This window comes from Dendrobates tinctorius, unplaced genomic scaffold (assembly GCF_039654945.1).
Source record: "Dendrobates tinctorius isolate UK_male_01 unplaced genomic scaffold, ASM3965494v1 ptg000075l, whole genome shotgun sequence".
Taxonomy (NCBI): Eukaryota; Metazoa; Chordata; class Amphibia; order Anura; family Dendrobatidae; genus Dendrobates; species Dendrobates tinctorius.
Window position 1 is genome coordinate 19,703,561 of NW_027361743.1, and position 19,625 is coordinate 19,723,185.

Sequence of the window (19,625 nt, forward strand, 5' to 3'; positions counted from 1 at the left end):
TATGTACAGACCAGGGTCTAAGAACGTGAAGGTGGATGCCCTGTCTCTTAGTCTTGATTCTGTGTCTCCTCCAGAACCTCCTTCCTCCATTCTTCCTCAGGGTGTTGTTGTGGCCATGGTTTCCTCTGAGCTGGAAGCTGAGATCCGTACTGCTCAGTCCTTGGCTCTTTCCAATACCCCTGAAGGCAAGCTGTTTGTCCCTGTGTTTCTCAGATTATGCCTCTTGCAGGAATTCCATGATTCTGTGTTGAGTGGTCATCCTGGGGTCACTGCCACCCAGAAGGCAGTTGCTAGACTCTTTTGGTGATCTGCTATGCATAAGGATATTAGAGATTTTGTGTCTGCTTGTGAAACTTGTGCACGCACCAAAGTACAGCATTGCCGGCCGACCGGGCAATTGGCTCCTTTGCCTGTTCCGGAAAGGCCATGGACTCATTTGTCCATGAATTTCATTTCAGATTTACCGCGGTCTGGGGGGATGACTGCTATTTGGGTGGTAGTCGATAGCTTCAGCAAACAAGCTAACTTCGTCCCATTATCTGGATTACCCAATGCTGAAACTTTCTCCATACAGTTTATTATTCATGTGGTATGATTGCATGGGATTCCTCTAAATATTATATCTGGTAGGGGTGTACAATTCGTCTCTAGCTTTTGGAGGGCTTTCTGCAGAAAGCTGGGGATTGATTTGCCCTTTTCCTCTGCTTATCACCCTGAGACTAACGGTCAGACAGAGAGGACAAATCAGTCTTGTGATCAAATTTTAAGATGTTTTTTCGCCGGTCAGCAGGAGAATTGGTCATCATTTCTTCCGCTGGCTGAGTTTGCCTTTAACAATCCGGTTAATCAGTCCACTGGGACCATGCCGTTTTTCTGTAATTACGAGTTTCATCCTCATTTTGGTGAGTTTTCCTGTGTAAGTTCTGTGTGTCCTGGGGTGGATGTCACAATTCAAGAGCTGGGGGATGTTTGGAGGAAGGTTAAAAAGAACATTGGGGTGGCTCAGCATCGGCAGAAGCGGAAGGCCGATAGGAGGCACTTGTCAAGAGTTGCCTTCAAAGTGGGAGATAAGGTAAAGCTTTCCTCTAAGAATACTAAGTTGAAGGTGCCCTCGCTGAAGTTAGGTCCTAGATTCATTGGTCCGTATGAAACAGAAGCGTAGATAGGGGTTCAGCGCAGGGGGGGGGCAAAACATCTGAGTGCGCCCCTAACAGGAGGACATATCATTTGTGCAACCTGCGCAACCGCACATGGGCGCAAGAGGTAAGGGGACCCATATCTACCTCCAAAGAAGGTGCTCTTGGGCTGCAAAGGGCCCATATATTGTTCTTGCATAGGGGCCCTTTCTGTCTGTGCCTCCTTGTGGCACCTAGCCAGGTAATCATGATTATAGCTATGGTGGTATAGGGGAGCCTCAGGAGATGACCACACTGTTATTGAAAATAAAGCTCTATACAAAGACCAGCACTGATATTACCGCCATATGGTGACACGGTGACACATAGTGGTAGATACCAGTCCTACAGAACATATAAGAGATTACAGTACAGTTATAAATGGTGACTTACAGCTGACATTCTTTCAGGTGGAGTCATTCACTTTTCCCATCTATTCCATGTGGCCCAGATACACATGTCTACTTCTCCAGCCAGGTCTCATCTGCAGAGATTACAACAAAGACACATCTGACTTCTCACATTTTCAGCACCATTCATATGTAGAATCATAATCCTCGTGTCCAACCACCTGCTCAATGCTGGATTCACTAAACCATCTCAGACAGATGTCTGTCCAGCCTCTGTTTGAAGACCTCCATTGAAGGAGAACTGTACCACTGGCAGCCTGTTCCACTCATTGATCACCCTCACTGTCAAAAAGATTTTTCTAATATCTAATCTGTATCTTCTCCCTTTCAGTTTCATCCCATTGCTTCTCGTGTTTCCATGTGCAAATGTATTCCCAACCTGCACAAACTCCTCATCCTGCTGATACCCCAATACTGAGCCGCTGCTGCCATATGATTCCCTATTACTACACCTACTGTGTGGTACAAAAACAGAGCTCCTCTTACTGCCCCATATAGTAATGCCAACACTGTGCCCCTTACATCGTAATAACGCCTCCTTTGTTATCTCTAGATGGTAAAATTGCCTCCAAGAAAATATTAATTCCATGTGCCCTCCACATTTTGTCCCTAGAAAGTAATAATACTCTATGTGCAACTTTCATGGTCACAATACTTAGTGCCCATATAACAATAATGTTTAAGTGCCCACTTAACATTTAATTATGTCCCCTAAGTTCCCCATGTACAACTCCCCTATGATGATCCCACAGCTCCCCTATACCCCATATGATGATCCCACAGCTGTCGTACATACAGTATAATGTCCCCTAGAGCAGTGGTCCCCAACATTTTTCGCTCCAGGGACTGGCTTCCAGCAAGACCATTCTTCCATGGCCCAGCGGGGTGGAGGTGGGGCGGGGGGGGCTTTATATATATATATATATATATATATATATGTGTATATATATGTGTATATATAAAGTATATATATATACATATACACGCACATACACACACACACAGATACACATAAACACACACACAGATACACATACACAGATAAACACACATACATACACACACATGCGTGCACAGACACACACACAGATAAACACACATACATACACACACATACACAGATAAACAAACATACACAGATACACACACACATGCACAGATGCACACACATACATACACATAGATAAACACACATACACACACATACATACACAGATACAAACACACATACACATACAGTATACACACACAGATACACACAGATACACACACATACATACACATACATGCACAGATATACACACAGATAAATACATACACAGATACAAATATACACACACGTACATACACACACACAGATACACACATATAGATACACACACATACATAAACACACACATATACATATATACAAAAAAAATACCTCTCTTCCTCTCTTCATTCCCTGCTGCTTCAGTCGGGCCACGGCTCCAGGGTTACTATGGCCACGGACTGGAAAGCAGAGGGCTTGCTCCCTGCCCACAGACAGCGCTGCCGCTGACACATAACAATGTCAGCGTGTTCCCACCTCTACGCGCGACTCGCCACGGTGAACATGAACAGCCAGGGCAGGTACCTGCAGTGTGCTCTGAGCCACCGCACTGCACACTGTCAGTGTTTACTGAAGGTCTGCGGCAGCTCCGCGGATCGGCAAAAGAACCCCAACGGCCCGGTCCTGGGCCGCGGACCGGTGGTTGGGGACCCCTGCCCTAGAGTTCTCCTATATATAGAATGATGTCCCCACTTCTCCAATACACAGTATAATTGTTAATAGTGTTCTGACACCGTGCTGCGCCTGCACTGAAAGCCCCTCTGCAGGCAGGAAATTATCTTTATTCCTCCCGGCAGCCTTGCTCTCCCAGTCATAGTGGTTGAGCTGGCACGGTTTCAGTCACCGCTCTGTGTATAAAAAGTGGCGGCTGTAACCAGGGCTCCCACTAGGAATTTTGGGGCCCCATACTGGCAAAATTTTCAGGGCCCTCTTGAGACTCCGCCCAGGCTCCGCCCAGCCCCGCCTCCACCCCTCGAACTGTCCACAGTCCCACTGACCTCTCTTGGAAAAACTCCACTTCTCACCTATCACACATTAACAGTTCCCATCACCAGATCACACATATAGTCAGCAGCTTTTGCTTTGGCCAAAAGATTTTTTTAAGCTGCCACCATAGCAGGGCAGACACTATTGGCCAGGCCCTACTCTACTGTACCCTATTAAATATTTGTTAAAATATGCAATACATTTTAGGTATATTTTTATTTATTTTCAATTTTTAAAATGACCAATAATATCACATACAAGGAACAAATACCACCGCACCTTGTCCAGACCACATATTACCACCACATAGTGACCTATAATACCAAATTCAAAGAACACATACCACCACACCATGACCAGACCACATATTACTATCATAATAACCGAATAATATCACATGCAAGGAACAAATACCACTGCACCATGCCCAGACCACATATTACCACAACATGGTGACTGAATACTACAATACTGATCATTAATAAGAAAAAATAATACTATCACCATAGGTGGCATTATACACAGGAGATCTGTACTTAGTATGCAGTGTCTGTGTACAGGTAATATAGTGATTAATGACATTATACACAGGAGCTCTGTATACACTCACTGGCCACTTTATTAGGTACACCATGCTAGTAAGGGGTTGGACCCCCTTTTGCCTTCAGAACTGCCTCAATTCTTCGTGGCAGAGATTCAACAAGGTGCTGGAAGCATTCCTCAGAGATTTTGGACCATATTGACATGATGGCATCACACAGTTGGCGCAGATTTGTCGGCTGCACATCCCTGATGCGAATCTCCCGTTCCACCACATCCCAAAGATGCTCTATTGGATTGAGATCTGGTGACTGAGGAGGCCATTTGAGTACAGTAAACTCATTGTCATGTTCAAGAAACCAATCTGAGATGATTCGAGCTTTATGACATGGCGCATTATCCTGCTGAAAGTAGCCATCAGATGTTGGGTACATTGTGGTCATAAAGGGATGGACATGGTCAGCAACAATACTCAGGTAGGCTGTGGCGTTGCAACGATGCTCAATTGGTACCAAGGGGCCCAAAGAGTGCCCAGAAAAAATTCCCCACACCATGACACCACCACCACCAGCCTGAACCGTTGATACAAGGCAGGATGGATTCATGCTTTCATGTTGTTTACGCCAAATTCTGACCCTACCATCCGAATGTCGCAGCAGAAATCGAGACTCATCAGACCAGGCAACGTTTTTCCAATCTTCTACTGTCCAATTTCGATGAGCTTGTGCAAATTGTAGCCTCAGTTTCCTGTTCTTAGCTGAGAGGAGTGGTACCCAGTGTGGTCTTCTGCTGCTGTAGCCCATCTGCCTCAAAGTTCGACGCACTGTGCGTTCAGAGATGCTCTTCTGCCTACCTTGGTTGTAACGGGTGGCAATTTGAGTCACTGTTGCCTTTCTATCAGCTCGAACCAGTCTGCCCATTCTCCTCTGACCTCTGGCATCAACATGGCATTTCCGGCCACAGAACTGCCGCTCACTGGATTTTTTTTCTTTTTCGGACCATTCTCTGTAAACCCTAGAGATGGTTGTGCGTGAAAATCCCAGTAGATCAGCAGTTTCTGAAATTCTCAGACCAGCCCTTCTGGCACCAACAATCATGCCACGTTCAAAGGCACTCAAATCACCTTTCTTCCCCATACTGATGCTCGGTTTGAACTGCAGGAGATTGTCTTGACCATGTCTACATGCCTAAATGCACTGAGTTGCCGCCATGTGATTGGCTGATTAGAAATTAAGTCTTAACACACAGTTGGACAGGTGTACCTAATAAAGTGGCCAGTGAGTGTATAATGTACAGGTATCACAGTGATCACTGGTGACATTATACACAGGACCTCTGTATATAGTATACAGTGTATAGTGTCAGTGTATAGGTAACACACTAACTCACTAGTAATGTCTCTAGGTGAAGTCCTTCATCCTTGCTTGTCATCTTTCATCCAGCACAGATCGCCATCACGTCTTTTAGCCAGGGCTCGTCTCTGTAGGAAATAACACAGTTATCTAGAGCTCCGCTTTCAGAACACAGTACTTATTTTTTCCCAACTTCTACATTACACCACATGAAGAAAAAAAGGCGACATAGTATCACTCTACACAGTAACAGGACCGCCCCCCATTTAAAACAGTATACTCAAAAAATTAAATACATCACTGCAGTAATAATATCCCTTTATTAGCCCCTATGGTAATAATATCCCCCATCCTGACCCCCGTGAGTCTCATTCCTGGCTTCAGCCATATGTTCTCCCATCCCACCCTCATGAGTATCCATTCTGCCCCATCTGTCTCCATCGTATCCATCCTGCCCCATGATCCTGTGCGATCTGTCTCCAAGCCTGCCCCATCTGTCTCCATTCATGCCCCGTCTCTCAATTCTGCCCCATGTCTCCAAACATGCCCCGTGTCTCGCATTCTGCCCCATGTCTTGCATTCTGCCCCAGCGTCCATCATTCTGCCCCACCATCCAGCATTCTTCCCCAGCGTCCAGCATTCTGCCCCAGTGTCCAGCATTCTACCCCAGTGTCTGCATTCTGCCCCAGCATCCAGCATTCTGCCCCATGTCTTGCATTCTGCCCCAGTGTCCAGCATTCTACCCCCGTGTCTGCATTCTGCCCCAGTGAACAGCATTCTGCCCCAGCATCCAGCATTCTGCCCCCATGTCTGCATTCTGCCCCAGTGTCCAGCATTCTGCCCCCATGTCTGCATTCTGCCCCATGTCTGCATTCTGCCCCAGTGTCCAGCATTCTACCCCCGTGTCTGCATTCTGCCCCAGTCTCCAGCATTCTGCGCAATGTCCAGCATTCTGCCCCAGTGTCCAGCATTCTACCCCCGTGTCTGCATTCTGCCCCAGTGTCCAGCATTCTACCCCCGTGTCTGCATTCTGCCCCAGTCTCCAGCATTCTGCGCAATGTCCAGCATTCTGCCCCAGTGTCCAGCATTCTTCCTCCGTGTCTGCATTCTGCCCCAGCGTCCAGCATTCTGCCCCAGCGCCAAGCATTCTACCCCAGCATCCAGCATTCTGCCCCAGCGTCCAGCATTCTGCCCCACTGTCCAGCATTCTGCCCCTATGTCTGCATTCTGCCCCAGCATACAGTATTCTGCCCCAGCGTCCAGCATTCTACCCCGTGTCTGCATTCTGCCCCAGTTTCCAGCATTCTGCCCCAGTGTCAAGCATTCTGCCCCCATGTCTGCATTCAGCCCCAGCATCCAGCATTCTGCCACAGCGTCCAGCATTCTACCCCCGTGTCTGCATTCTGCCCCAGTGTCCAGCATTCTGCCTCAGTGTCCAGCATTCTGCCCCCATCTGCATTCTGCCCCAGTCTCCAGTATTCTGCCCCAGCATCCAGCATTCTACCCCCGAGTCTGCATTATGCCCCAGTGTCCAGCATTCTGCCCCAGTGTCCAGCATTCTGCCCCAGCATCCAGCATTCTGCCCCATGTCTGCATTCTGCCCCAGTGTTCAGCATTCTGCCCCAGCGTCCAGCATTCTGCCCCAGCATCCAGCATTCTGCCCCAGCATCCAGCATTCTGCCCCAGTGTCCAGCATTCTGCCCCTATGTCTGCATTCTGCCCCAGCATACAGCATTCTGGCTCATCGTCCAGCATTCTACCCCCGTGTCTGCATTCTGCCCCAGTGTCCAGCATTCTGCCCCAGTGTCCAGCATTCTGCCCCCATGTCTGCATTCTGCCCCAGCATCCAGCATTCTGCCCCATGTCCAGCATTCTGCCCCAGTGTCCAGCATTCTACCTCCGTGTCTGCATTCTGCCCCAGCGTCCAGCATTCTGCCCCAGTCTCCAGCATTCTGCCCCAGCGTCCAGCATTCTACCCCGTGTCTGCATTCTGCCCCAGTGTCCAGCATTCTGCCCCAGTATCCAGCATTCTGCCCCGGGCCCGCTCTCAAAAAAAAAAAAAAAAAAATGAAAAAACAAGTTCTTCTTACCTGGCCGCGCTCCAGCGGCGATGCTCCCTCCACGCAACTGAAGCGCACAGTCGCCGGCGACTGACAGTGACGTAATGCCCTGATGGCGGCCTTGGCAGTAACATCAACACAGCACTGACTGACAGCCTGTTCAGCACCGTCTGCCACAGAGTAGCTACCCTACTGGTGCCCCTATAAATAATAATGCTTCTTAATTGCCCACTTAATATTTAACCGAGTCCCCTCATGTACAGTAACATGGCCCCAGCATTTCTGATGTGAGCAGGGGGTCTGATGATGACTTGCTCGGCTTCTCCCAATTATCTTCTACTGAGAAAAGTCAAACTTATCTAATCAACACAGGCACATGGCAATCGTGGTCGCATGACCGCCTGATCACACCAGTGATATTGTGGTCTCATGACAGCAGGTGCACCATATCACGATTTGGCCGTCTGTAGTCTCAGAGTACAGTAACTGCAGACATTTTTCCCATGCTTTTAGTAACAATAAATTATTAAATAGAATGCAGCTCGTGGTTACTGTATTGTTATACTTGTTAGGGGGCAGAAAGACAGATGTACTTCTCGTGCGAGGATCGTATCGCAATCCTCGGTCTGACAGTTGGCTCTCCTGACCTGAGTGTAACAGCTGCATAGTAATCCATCACACTGTCACACTCATGTCAGGAGCATCAGCGGCCAGTCCGAGGATTGCGAAGCAATTCTCGCATGAGTTATACGGCCATCTGCCTGCACCCTTATGCTAAGGCCGGGGTCACACTTGCGAGAAACTCACACGAGTCTCTCACCTCAATACCCGGCACTGCCGCCGGCACTCGGGATCGGAGTGTGCGGCTGCATGTATTTCTATGCAGCCACACACGCCGGTCCGAGTGTCGGCGGCAGTGCCGGGTGTTGATGCGAGAGATTTGCACGCGTTTCTCGCATCACACTCGCAGGTCTGACCCTGGCCTTATACTTATCCTGGTTATACTAATACTTAGATATTAACCCCTTATTAATGCATTATTACTATTAACCTGTATTGTTATGCTTATTATACCAATACTTATAAAAGCCCCAAGTATAAAAAGCCCCCTATCTCCAGCCCCCCAAGACCGCAACTATGACATGTGATGGGAGTGCATATAATTTCATATCAAAACAGTATAATAATCAGTCCCTAGTGCCCTGTCCCCCTCCCCCACAATACCCTCATCCTCTCACATTCACCCCCCAGTGCCCTATCTCATCTCCAATACCCCAACACCCGCAATACTCCCATCCACTCACATTCACACTACAGCACAATGTCTCCTCTCCCCATCTTCTCACATTCACCCCCAGTGCCCTAGCCCCCACAATACCCCATTCTCTCACATTAACCCATCCAGTGCCCTAGTCCCTACAATACCCCCATCCTCTCACATTAACCCCCCAGTGCCCTGTCCCACACTTCAGCCCCCATAATACCCCATCCTCTCACATTCACCCCCAGTGCCCTGTCTCCTCCCCCCATAATACCCCCATCCTCTCACATTTACCCTCAGTGCCCTGTCTCCTCTCCCCCATAATACTCCCATCCTCTCACATCCACCCCCCCAGTGCCCTATCCCCCCACAATACCCCCATACCCCCATTCAACCCACAGTGATCATGACATGCCCAAACTAAATGAATCTAATCATTTCCAACCCCACTTACCAATGAAGTTTGCAGGCACAGTGAAGTAGGACCAGGAAGTGTCCAGTTTAATGCGAGGAGGGCACTAGCACCCAGCGTGCCTAAGCCAATCAGAGTCTGCACAGAGAGAAAGTAACGGTATGTTTCCACGGGCCGGATTACATCTGGATTAGCTGCGGATTGAATGCTGCGTACAGCCACAGCGTTCAATCCGCCGCGTTCAGATGTTACAGCATAGTGGAGGGGATTTTATGAAATCCCGTCTCCACTATGCGTGCGAACACGCATTCAGCGGCCCTGCATTTCTGGACATGCGGTGCGTCTTTTTAGACCACAGCATGTCTGTTTACCTTGCGGCGACGCTCCGTCCCCGCAAGGTAAATAACACAGTCCTATATATATGGTGCTGCGATTCCGTATGTGTTAAGTGAACACATCCAGAATCACCGCGCGTACAGAGGTGGGCGGCGCTTTGGGCGGAAGGGGGTTTCTGCTCCGTCCAAAGCGCCGACAATACGGCCCATGGAGACGTACTCTAAATGCAGCTGCTGCCGGCTAGGAAGGAGCTTCTTGGGTGAGATAGCAGCACACTGCAGCGACTGAGACTCTGGCTCTGTAATCTGCCGTTGTGCAGTCTGTCAGATGGGGAGCCGGCATTGTGCCTCTCTCTCCCTGCACCTCAGACACGGCCTCATTACATAAGTGGCCCTGTCTCCCAGTGGGCCCCTGCATGTTACTAGGCCCGTGGCAGTGGCTCCCTCTGTTCCCCCAGTAGCTACGTTACTGGTATGAAATTCTGGAGGTGGTCAATCCAGTTGCCTTCCTGTTAAAGCTCCCTCGGTCTTTCTGTATTTCAAATGTGTTCAACAAGTCGTTGTTGAAGGAATTTATTCCCCCTGTTCTGTCTTCTTCGCCCCAGCCTCCTCCGGTTTCTATCGTGGGAAGCTGAGGTACAAAGGGTCATGGATTCCTGAATGGTCCGGAATTCCCTTCAATACCTGGTTATATTGGAAGGGGTATGGACCTGAGGAACGATCCTGGGTTCCAGCTCATTCTGTAAGGGCTGGTTAGTCCAGGCCTTTCATCGGAGGTTTCCTGGGAAACATGGGGGTCCGGTGGCCCCCTTGAAGAGGGGGTACTGTCAAGATTTCCACTCTGTGTGATGTTGTCACATCTCCTGCTGTTTGTGGGCTGTTGCCCTTGTTTGCATTCTTTGCCTAGTAACAGTGATGTAGGGGAGAGGAGGAGTCGGGGAGGGACGTGGAGAGGAAGGAGGAAGTAAGGAATAAAGCAAAGCACGGCCTGGCAGCCAAGTACTAGCACATCCGTGTATGTCTCTGAATTCTTTATCGCCGACATCACGACACTACAACTGGCGACGAGGAAGCGTTCATTCATCAGCCACAGGTATTTCAGTCCCACGAACAGTCTACAAGGCTATCAGCACTCACTATGGCTTGTCTACCCGCATTTCCTGCTTTTGATGTGCATCAGTCCCAAGCAAACCTGGCAGTATCTTGGGATAAATGGCTAAAGCGATTCGAGATATTTCTGCAAGCCATGAATGTCTCTGATGATACCCGGAAAAAAGCCATGCTGTTACACTACGCAGGGGAGCAGGTTTACGATATATTCATTACTCTGCCGAATACAGGGGAGGACAAGGACTATGAGCTCAGCAAAGCTGCGTTAAGCAAGCACTTCTCCCCTCACAGAAATCCGGCATTTGAAATTTTTAAGTTCAGGCAGTCAAAGCAGTCGCCAACAGAAAGCATGGCTGAGTATCATGTCCGGCTACGACACCTTGCAGCGCACTGTGAATTTGCGGAAATAGACAAAGAAATCCAAATGCAGATGGTACAAGGATGTATTTCCTCCAAGTTAAGGAGACAAGCACTCAGAGACCCCACCATGACGTTAGCGAAGTTGCTAGATACAGCGCGTATAAATGATGCTGCAGACAAACAAGCTAAACTGATAGAGAACATCGAGCATGAGCCAGACGCGACATCTTCTATAGCAAAGCTTACACAGAAACCAAATGTGCCTCGCACGCAGGCAGCCACATGTTACAACTGCGGTGGATCGTATCCTCACCAGAATGTCTGCCCAGCAAAGGGAGGAACTTGTCATAATTGCGGAAAGCAAAATCATTTTGCAAAGGTGTGTAGATCCAAGCCACAATCTCCTCATACCACCGCACAACCTAGGCCACCGAAGATCCAAACACTGCAGATTAATGACGAGTCCCACAGCACCTATTTATTCTCCGTGACGGAAGAGGGATCTAATACTGTGCACGCAGTTACTAATCCAAAACGAGTAATCCTAGTGAATGGCAATCCAATAGAAGCCCTGGTGGACACGGGGGCATCAGTCAACGTCATCAGTCATACAGTCTACAACCAGCTCCTAAACAAACCTACTCTACAAAGTACTAATATAAAGATTTTTCCTTATGGCTCAGCAGCTGCACTGCCCCTGTGCGGAAAATTTCAGTCAGAAGTTGCAGCTGAAGGAAAGTCCATCACTGACACCTTTTATGTGGTAGAATGCTCTGCGGACACACTTCTCAGCTGTACCAGTGCAATATCTCTGGGCCTTGTGAACCTTGTCAACAGCATTACAGGTCCTTCGGCCCACCACATTATGCAGAAGTACCCAAATCTCTTTAAAGGCCTAGGTAAGCTAAAGGATGTTCAAATAAAATTGCATATAGATCCGTCAGTACAGCCCTCTATTCAGCCCCACAGGCGCATTCCATTCCTTGTCCGCAAGCTTGTGGAGCAAGAACTGCAAGACCTGGAGGCGTCCGATGTCGTTGAACGCGTTGAAGGCCCGACCCCCTGGGTTTCACCAATCGTTGTTGCACCTAAACCGAAGCAGCCAGGTAAAATCCGACTATGTGTGGATATGCGCCACGCCAATCGGGCGATCCAAAGAGAAAGGCACATCACGCCCACTATTGATGACATTCTCGCAGACCTGAATGGTGCGAAGGTATTTTCAAAAATTGACCTAAACTCAGGCTATCATCAACTTGAATTGCATCCAGACTCCAGGTACATTACAACTTTTAGCACGCATGTGGGCCTGCGCAGATTTAAGAGATTGAACTTTGGCATCTCATCGGCCGCAGTAATTTTTCAGAATATCGTCAGCCAGGTTCTGTCTGGCATTGCAGGAGTCCTCAACGTCAGTGATGACATTCTCATTTATGGCACAACCCAAGAGGAACATGACAATCGCCTAGAACAAGTGTTTCAAAGACTCCAAGCCTGCAATCTCACTGTCAATCCGTCGAAATGTGAATTTAACCAAAAATCATTAACTTTTTTTGGATACATCTTTTCTGAACAAGGAGTTTCAGCTGACCCACAGAAAGTGGCTGCCATAAAATCGGCTAGCCCACCGCAAAATGTGTCAGATGTTCGCAGCTTCCTAGGACTGGTCACATACTGTGGGCGATTTATACCTGACCTAGCCACTGTTTCAGAACCTCTGCGAAAGCTCACAAAGAAAGACTCTCCGTGGACATGGGGTACTGAGCAGCAAGCAGCTTTTGACGCATTGAAAACCAACCTAACCAGCGACACTGTCATGGCCTATTTTGACCCGTCAAAACCCACACAGCTACTGGTGGATGCTAGTCCAGTAGGCCTAGGGGCAATTCTCACACAAGTGTCTAGCGCAGGCGACATATCCACAATCTCATATGCCAGCAAGACACTAACGGATACAGAGCAGCGATATTCACAAACTGAGAGAGAAGCCCTGGCAGTTGTGTGGGGGTGCCTTCATTTCCATTTATACCTTTTTGGACATCAATTCACAGTGATAACTGACCACAAGCCACTCGTTCCAATTTTCAATAAGCCCTCGTCAAAGCCTCCCCCGCGTCTTGAACGCTGGTTGCTCCACTTACAGAACTATCATCTCCAGTTGAGATATGAGGCGGGAGCTGGAAATCCCACAGACTATTTCTCGAGACACCCAGCACCACAGCCCACCACAGATGACATCCCCGCGACGATTCTGGCGGAGGAGCATGTCAACTTTGTCGTCGCCCATTCGGTACCGAAAGCTATGACCATACAGGAAATTAAGCAAGCGCTGGATGCCGATCACCAACTTCAATTTGTGATAGAGACGGTTCGGTCCAAGAACTGGAGCAGTTTTCTCGCTGAGGCCCGCCTTCACCCTCCTTATCAGGCTGGGTACCTGGAGGTTTTCTTTAACGCGAGACATTCACTATCAGTATCAGACTCAAATATGCTCTTAAGAGATAATCGCCTGGTGATACCTCAGAAACTTCAGAGCAGGGTACTGGATCTGGCGCATGAAGCTCATCAAGGGGTCGTGAAAATGAAGCAGCTACTTCGGGAGAAAGTGTGGTTTCCCGGACTTGACAAAAAGGTAGAGGCACTCGTTGAAACATGCATACCGTGCCAAGCCACTACAGTTGCCCATAGACGTGCACCATTACAAATGACACCCCTGCCAGCCGGCCCATGGATAGCTGTTATCATCGATTTCTGCAGTTTACCAGATAGCTCCTATCTGCTGGTGATCATGGATGACTTTTCAAGGTTTCCAGTCATCGAACATGTTTCTACAACCTCGGCCAAGGCTGTTTTACCAAAATTAGACAAGATCTTCTCAGCATATGGCATACCTGAGATCGTGAAATCTGACAATGGACTGCCTTTCAATAGCACAGACTTTCAGTCCTTCGCAACCTACCTGGGTTTCACACACCGGAAAATAACTCCTTGCTGGCCTCAGGCCAACGGTGAAGTCGAACGATTCATGGAATCGCTCAACAAGACCCTAAGGATTGCTACCATGGAGCACAAGGACTTACAGCAAGAGTTGAACGCATTCCTCAGACAGTACAGGGCTACACCCCACTCTACAACGGGAATACCACCTGCAACGGCACTGTTCAACAGGCCCTTACGGGTCAAACTTCCAAGCATTCCAGCAATCTCCGACCAGACCCCGATTTCTATCAATGACTCCATATCAAAGGAAAAGATGAAACGGTATGCAGATAAGCGCAACCATCGAGGCAGACAGCCGGCAATACAGGTGGGCGATTGGGTCCTGGCACAAAGGTTAAAAGCGACTAGAAAGTTTGTGTCACCGTACTATCCGGAACCCTTTCAAGTTATAGACGTTAAAGGCACCATGGTTACTGCCCGGAATCAAAGTCGTCAGGTCACACGGAATGTATCCCACTTTAAAAAACTCCGGGGCCACGTCCCAAAAACCACGCCTAGTGAGGAAGCGGAGAGCGACGACTCCCTGCCAGAGACTGGAGATGCCGTAAGCCTAACAGGGGATGTCTCCGGGGATACTCAGGGCTCATCTGGTGATGGGCTGTCTCACCGCTATCCGACCAGGACCTATCGAAGACCACCTGCCCACCTTACAGACTATGTTTTGCAGTGAGACTTAATGTTTGAACGACAATATTCTTCAAATGTTTCAGTTTTTTTTTTGTTGTGAGAAAAGAAGAGGTGTGATGTTGTCACATCTCCTGCTGTTTGTGGGCTGTTGCCCTTGTTTGCATTCTTTGCCTAGTAACAGTGATGTAGGGGAGAGGAGGAGTCGGGGGAGGGACGTGGAGAGGAAGGAGGAAGTAAGGAATAAAGCAAAGCACGGCCTGGCAGCCAAGCACTAGCACATCCGTGTATGTCTCTGAATTCTTTATCGCCGACATCACGACACTACACTCTGTTTCTGTCTTTTTGTTACTTTGTGTCGGTGTCATGATCACGTGTGTCAGGACGCAGATGTTACCGCAAGGCGGACCCATAACACACGTGACCCTGGATACACCGCCTCCAGTGGGGCGCATTTAAATAATAAAAACGTGCAGGTGGATACGCCGCCTCCACCTGGCGAATTTAGGTATTACACGTTATACATACAATATCTGGAAACACCGCCTCCAGTAAGGCGCATTTAAATAATAAAGGGGGGAACCTGGGTAACTTTAACAATGGTGGGCCCTGTGATAGGGAAAAGGGAATTGGAGACCTCCTGAGCTCCCCTGAGCCAGTGTCCCTGCACTCCTAACGTTCCCTATGCCGGTTTCGCACCGGGCGCCGCACGCGTACCTCAACGCCCTAGCTCACCCTGAACCTAAACCCTCACTAGGGAATAGGTCGGTGCGGAAACTAATCCCACCACTGCACTAATAACACACATGAGGAAAGAGACAATACAGGGGAAACACCACTTAGCTTTGCTCTGTTGCATGCGCTCCTAGCAACAGAGCCCTCCACCTGAGTGCATCTTCTCCTCCACCTGGATCCATCACCATAACAGGATCCTTCACCTTAGTGCAGCCTTGGAGCAGAGTCCAAAACCAGTTGCAGCTGCTTAGTACCAGAGTCCCAAGGAAGAGTTCAGCTGCTGACACGAAGTCGAGCATGCTTGAGTCCAGCTCAGCGGCCAAGTCCCACATGGTGAGTGCCACTCTCCATAGTCGCCACTCCACCAGCCCATGCAGACACTTCCCGCTGACACCATCACTGCGACTCCACCACGCCATGCCAGCCCTTCGTCCAGACACCATAGCTGAAACACATCCCCCCTGGCTAAGCTGCGCAGGACTCCTCACCAGCTCCATCCTTCATCCAGGCTCTCCAAAAACAGAGTGAACACACTCTCACAATATCACAGGCAGTGATTGCACCCCTCTAGCACACCTTTATAGGGTGTAACACCTGATCCCTAATTAAGTGCACAAAAACCTAAAGTGCAATACTGCTAACCACCACCGGGGACAGTCAAGACACCTTGGAACTTTCCAAAGTAAAAAAAGTTCACTTTGTGCTTTTAATACCGCCAGATCCAACACTGGATCATGACAGTCGGGCTGTATCTGTGCTGGGTCTGTGCTGCAATCACCTCTGTTCATTTTCCTTAATCAGGCTTCTACTTAAGCATGCTAGTTCCTTCCCCCAGTGTCAATCATACACTTGCTGTTGCCTGTGGAACATTGATCCCTCTGCGCTCTGTGCCTAACCCAGTTTGATTTGATTTTCTTCCCGGACTCAGACCCTTTGCTTGTGACCTGACTTTGCTTGTGCCTGCTTCCTGTAAACTGTTATGTCTCTCTGGCTTTCCTGACCTTGGCTCATGTATTGGACTTCGTCTCTGACTTCCCTTTGTCGTACTACGCCTTTTCCTGGACCTGACTTCGGATTGTTTGACCTCCCTGTACTTACAGTAAGTAATATATATATTTACTATCGTGACTCACGTCACACTTGGCCAGTTCCTTTGACCTCATGATTCTCATTTGGTCTGACATGCACTGTGAGCTCTTATATAGACAGGTGTGTGCCTTTACAAATCAAGTACTAACAGTTCAATTAAACACAGCTGGACTCCAATGAAGGAGTAGAACCATCTCAAGGAGGATAACAAGGAAATGGACAGCATGTGACTTAAATATGAGTGTCTGAGCAAAGGGTCTGAATACTTATGACCATGTGATATTTCAGTTTTTCTTTTTTATTAAATTTGCAAAAAAGTTATACATTTGTTTGCTTTTTTTTAGTCAAGATGGGGTGCAGAGTGTACAATAATGAGAAGAAAAATGAACTTTTTTGAATTTACCAAATGGCTGCTATGAGAAAAAGAGTGAAAAATTTACTTTCTGCACCCACTGTATAATTATATACATTATATTACTAGACCCTAATGCGTTTATCTTTATGGAGACATGCAAGAGGGGGGATATTAACCTTATAAGCACTGGCACTTTATTTATTTTTCTGCTATTTACTAGTCTTGCCACCCACGAATAATATTGCTGGGATATTATGCTTTACACTTGTGTCCAAACTATCTACTTTGTCATCGTTATTGTAATTTTTATGTTTTATGCTTAGTATAGTATGTTCTCTACATTTTTCATTAAATTTTGTTTTAATTAATTTTGAACAATTTTGCTAATTTTTTTTGTGTATTCAGGTAGTTGCTACCTATCTGCCTGTGGTGCTTGGAGCCAATCTCTGCCGACACATAGTGGTCATAGATTGCTCCTACTGGCGATTCAGCGGCTTAATAATAATAATCTTTATTTATATAGCGCCAACATATTCCGCAGCGCTTTACAGTTTAAGTTTCAAAACACAAGTCATAAGTAACAACGTTAAGAATACAATAATTAAAGCAAAATAAGACGACCCTGCCCGTGAGAGCTTACAATGTACAATGAGGTGGGGGAGATACAAAGCACAGGTGTGTATTTACAATGGTGTATTTACAATGAAGGTCCAGCCATCTTGAGGGAGTGAGGGATGGATGGAGATAGTGACTGGGCTACACATGCACACTTAGGGTACCGTTACACTTAGCGATGCACCAGCGATCCCGACCATGATATGACGCGGTCAGGATCGCTGGTGCATCGTTAAGTGGTCTCTAGTGAGCTGCCACACAGGCAGATCTCACCAGCGACATAGCAGCGGTCGGGGGTCGCTACTTACCTGTCAGACGAGGCGATCCTGACGTCCTCCTGCCCGCGTCCACGCGTCGCTCGTCGCCACAGCAGGAAGCCCAGCAGGAAGTGGCCGACGAGAAACGGCCCAGGACGTTCTCGCGCAATCAGCGATAATCAGCGGGGGAGCCGGTCGGAGGTAAGTATCACACATAGCGATATCGCTAGCAATATCGCTGCTGTGTCACAAAACTAGTGACGTTATAGCGATATTGCTAGCGATATCGCTTTGTGTAACAGGCCCTTAACACAGAATGACTTTGATTAGTGAACATGATAGGCCGCTCTTAACAAATGTGTTTTGAGGGAGCACCTGAAACTATGCAAATTGTGGATAGTCCTAATTTCTTGGGGTAGAGCATTCCAGAGGATTGGCGCAGCGCGGGAGAAGTCTTGGAGTCGCGAGTGGGAGGTACGGATTAGTGCAGAGGTTAGTTGAAAGCTTCTGTCGATGTGATGTCAACAGATCTGCGGCTTCTCATCCGCTCTGCTCTGTCGACGGGGCTTGACTGCTGATGTCATGCTGATTGACAGCCGGCGCAGCCTAAAGCCGCAGAAAGCCAACTGTCAATCAGTATGACTTTGGCAGTCACACCCCATTGAAGGAGCAGCACGGAAGAAGAACTGATGCTCTGTTGATGTGTAGTAGATGAATCGCGGGCAGGAATGGTGAATGACTTCTGTTTCCGCAACTACCTGCCTGCTAGTTCTTAGGCGCATAGTAAAAAGATAGTCTTAGATAAACCCTTTAAGGCTGTGTGCCCACGTTGCGTTTTTGTAAGCGTTTCCGCAGCATATGTGCCGGATCAGACGCTGCAGAAACGCTTACAAGATGCTTCCAATTAATTTGCATGCATTTTTGGCTTTTTGTGCCAATGCATGCGTTTTTAACCGCTCAGGAATCGCTTAGCGGCTAAAAACGCAGCATGCTCATTAATTTCCGCATTGCTGAGCGTTTTTAGCATTCCCCCAATGTTCCCAGAAAACACGTGTCAAAAAACGCGTCAAAAACGCGCAGCTTTTTGGCAAAAACCGCGCAAGAATCGCGCGGGAAAAGACGCTCGTTTTCTGGGAAAGGGGATACGATTCCTGAGCGTTTAAAAACGCTAGCGTGGGCAGGCACATAGCCTAACAGTAAATCTATAACTGTGAATCACTGATTAGGACTGCCCACGAGACTCCTAAGTACAGAAAGCGCAAATATTTAGAACAGATTTTCTACAGAATTGATTTATTAGTTTCAACGTTTTTATTGAAAAGAAAACATCATTTAACATGAAATACATTCACATTAGAGTACAAGGATCCCCTCGCAGGGGGAAATATTAAAGAAAAAGCACGGGAAACCTATATAGTATCCTTGACTTCGTCGTCTTAGTTTGAAATAATTGCTAAACAACAGTTTCAACATAAAAGAGGGGGGGAGGGGGGGGGTATACATTGAGTGTCAATAATATGAAATACTAGCAAAAGCGGTTCAGAGTATGTAAATATAGACAGTAACTCCCTTGTCGATAAACTATATAGATAAAGATATCGTCCTAGAGAGGTCCTCACCATTAAATGCAGGGATCCAAGGTTCCCATACACCTTGGAAAGCATCGAAAGTATCGGATCTAATGGCTTCTATTTTTTCATAAAGCATTATCAAATTAACCCTTCTTTTCACCTGCGTTATTGAAAGCGTCTTAGTTTTCCAACTGCTAGCTATGTGGTTCCTGGTTGCCATAGTAATAAAATCAATAAGATGACAAGTCTTATTATTGGCATTGACTGGTCTGTCCCCCAGCAGTAAT

The 19,625-nt window shown here is 47.8% G+C and overlaps 1 protein-coding gene across 1 annotated transcript in view; it reads left to right on the forward strand.

The window, feature by feature from the left end:
- Positions 1-16,203: 16,203 nt before the first annotated feature.
- The window catches only part of CRYL1 (crystallin lambda 1), a 267,981-nt gene continuing 264,559 nt past the window's right edge, over positions 16,204-19,625 (forward strand). Inside the window, exon 1 of the mRNA XM_073583059.1 lies at positions 16,204-16,550. The gene's annotated coding sequence lies outside the window, so the exon portion shown is untranslated. The remainder of the gene's footprint in view (positions 16,551-19,625) is intronic.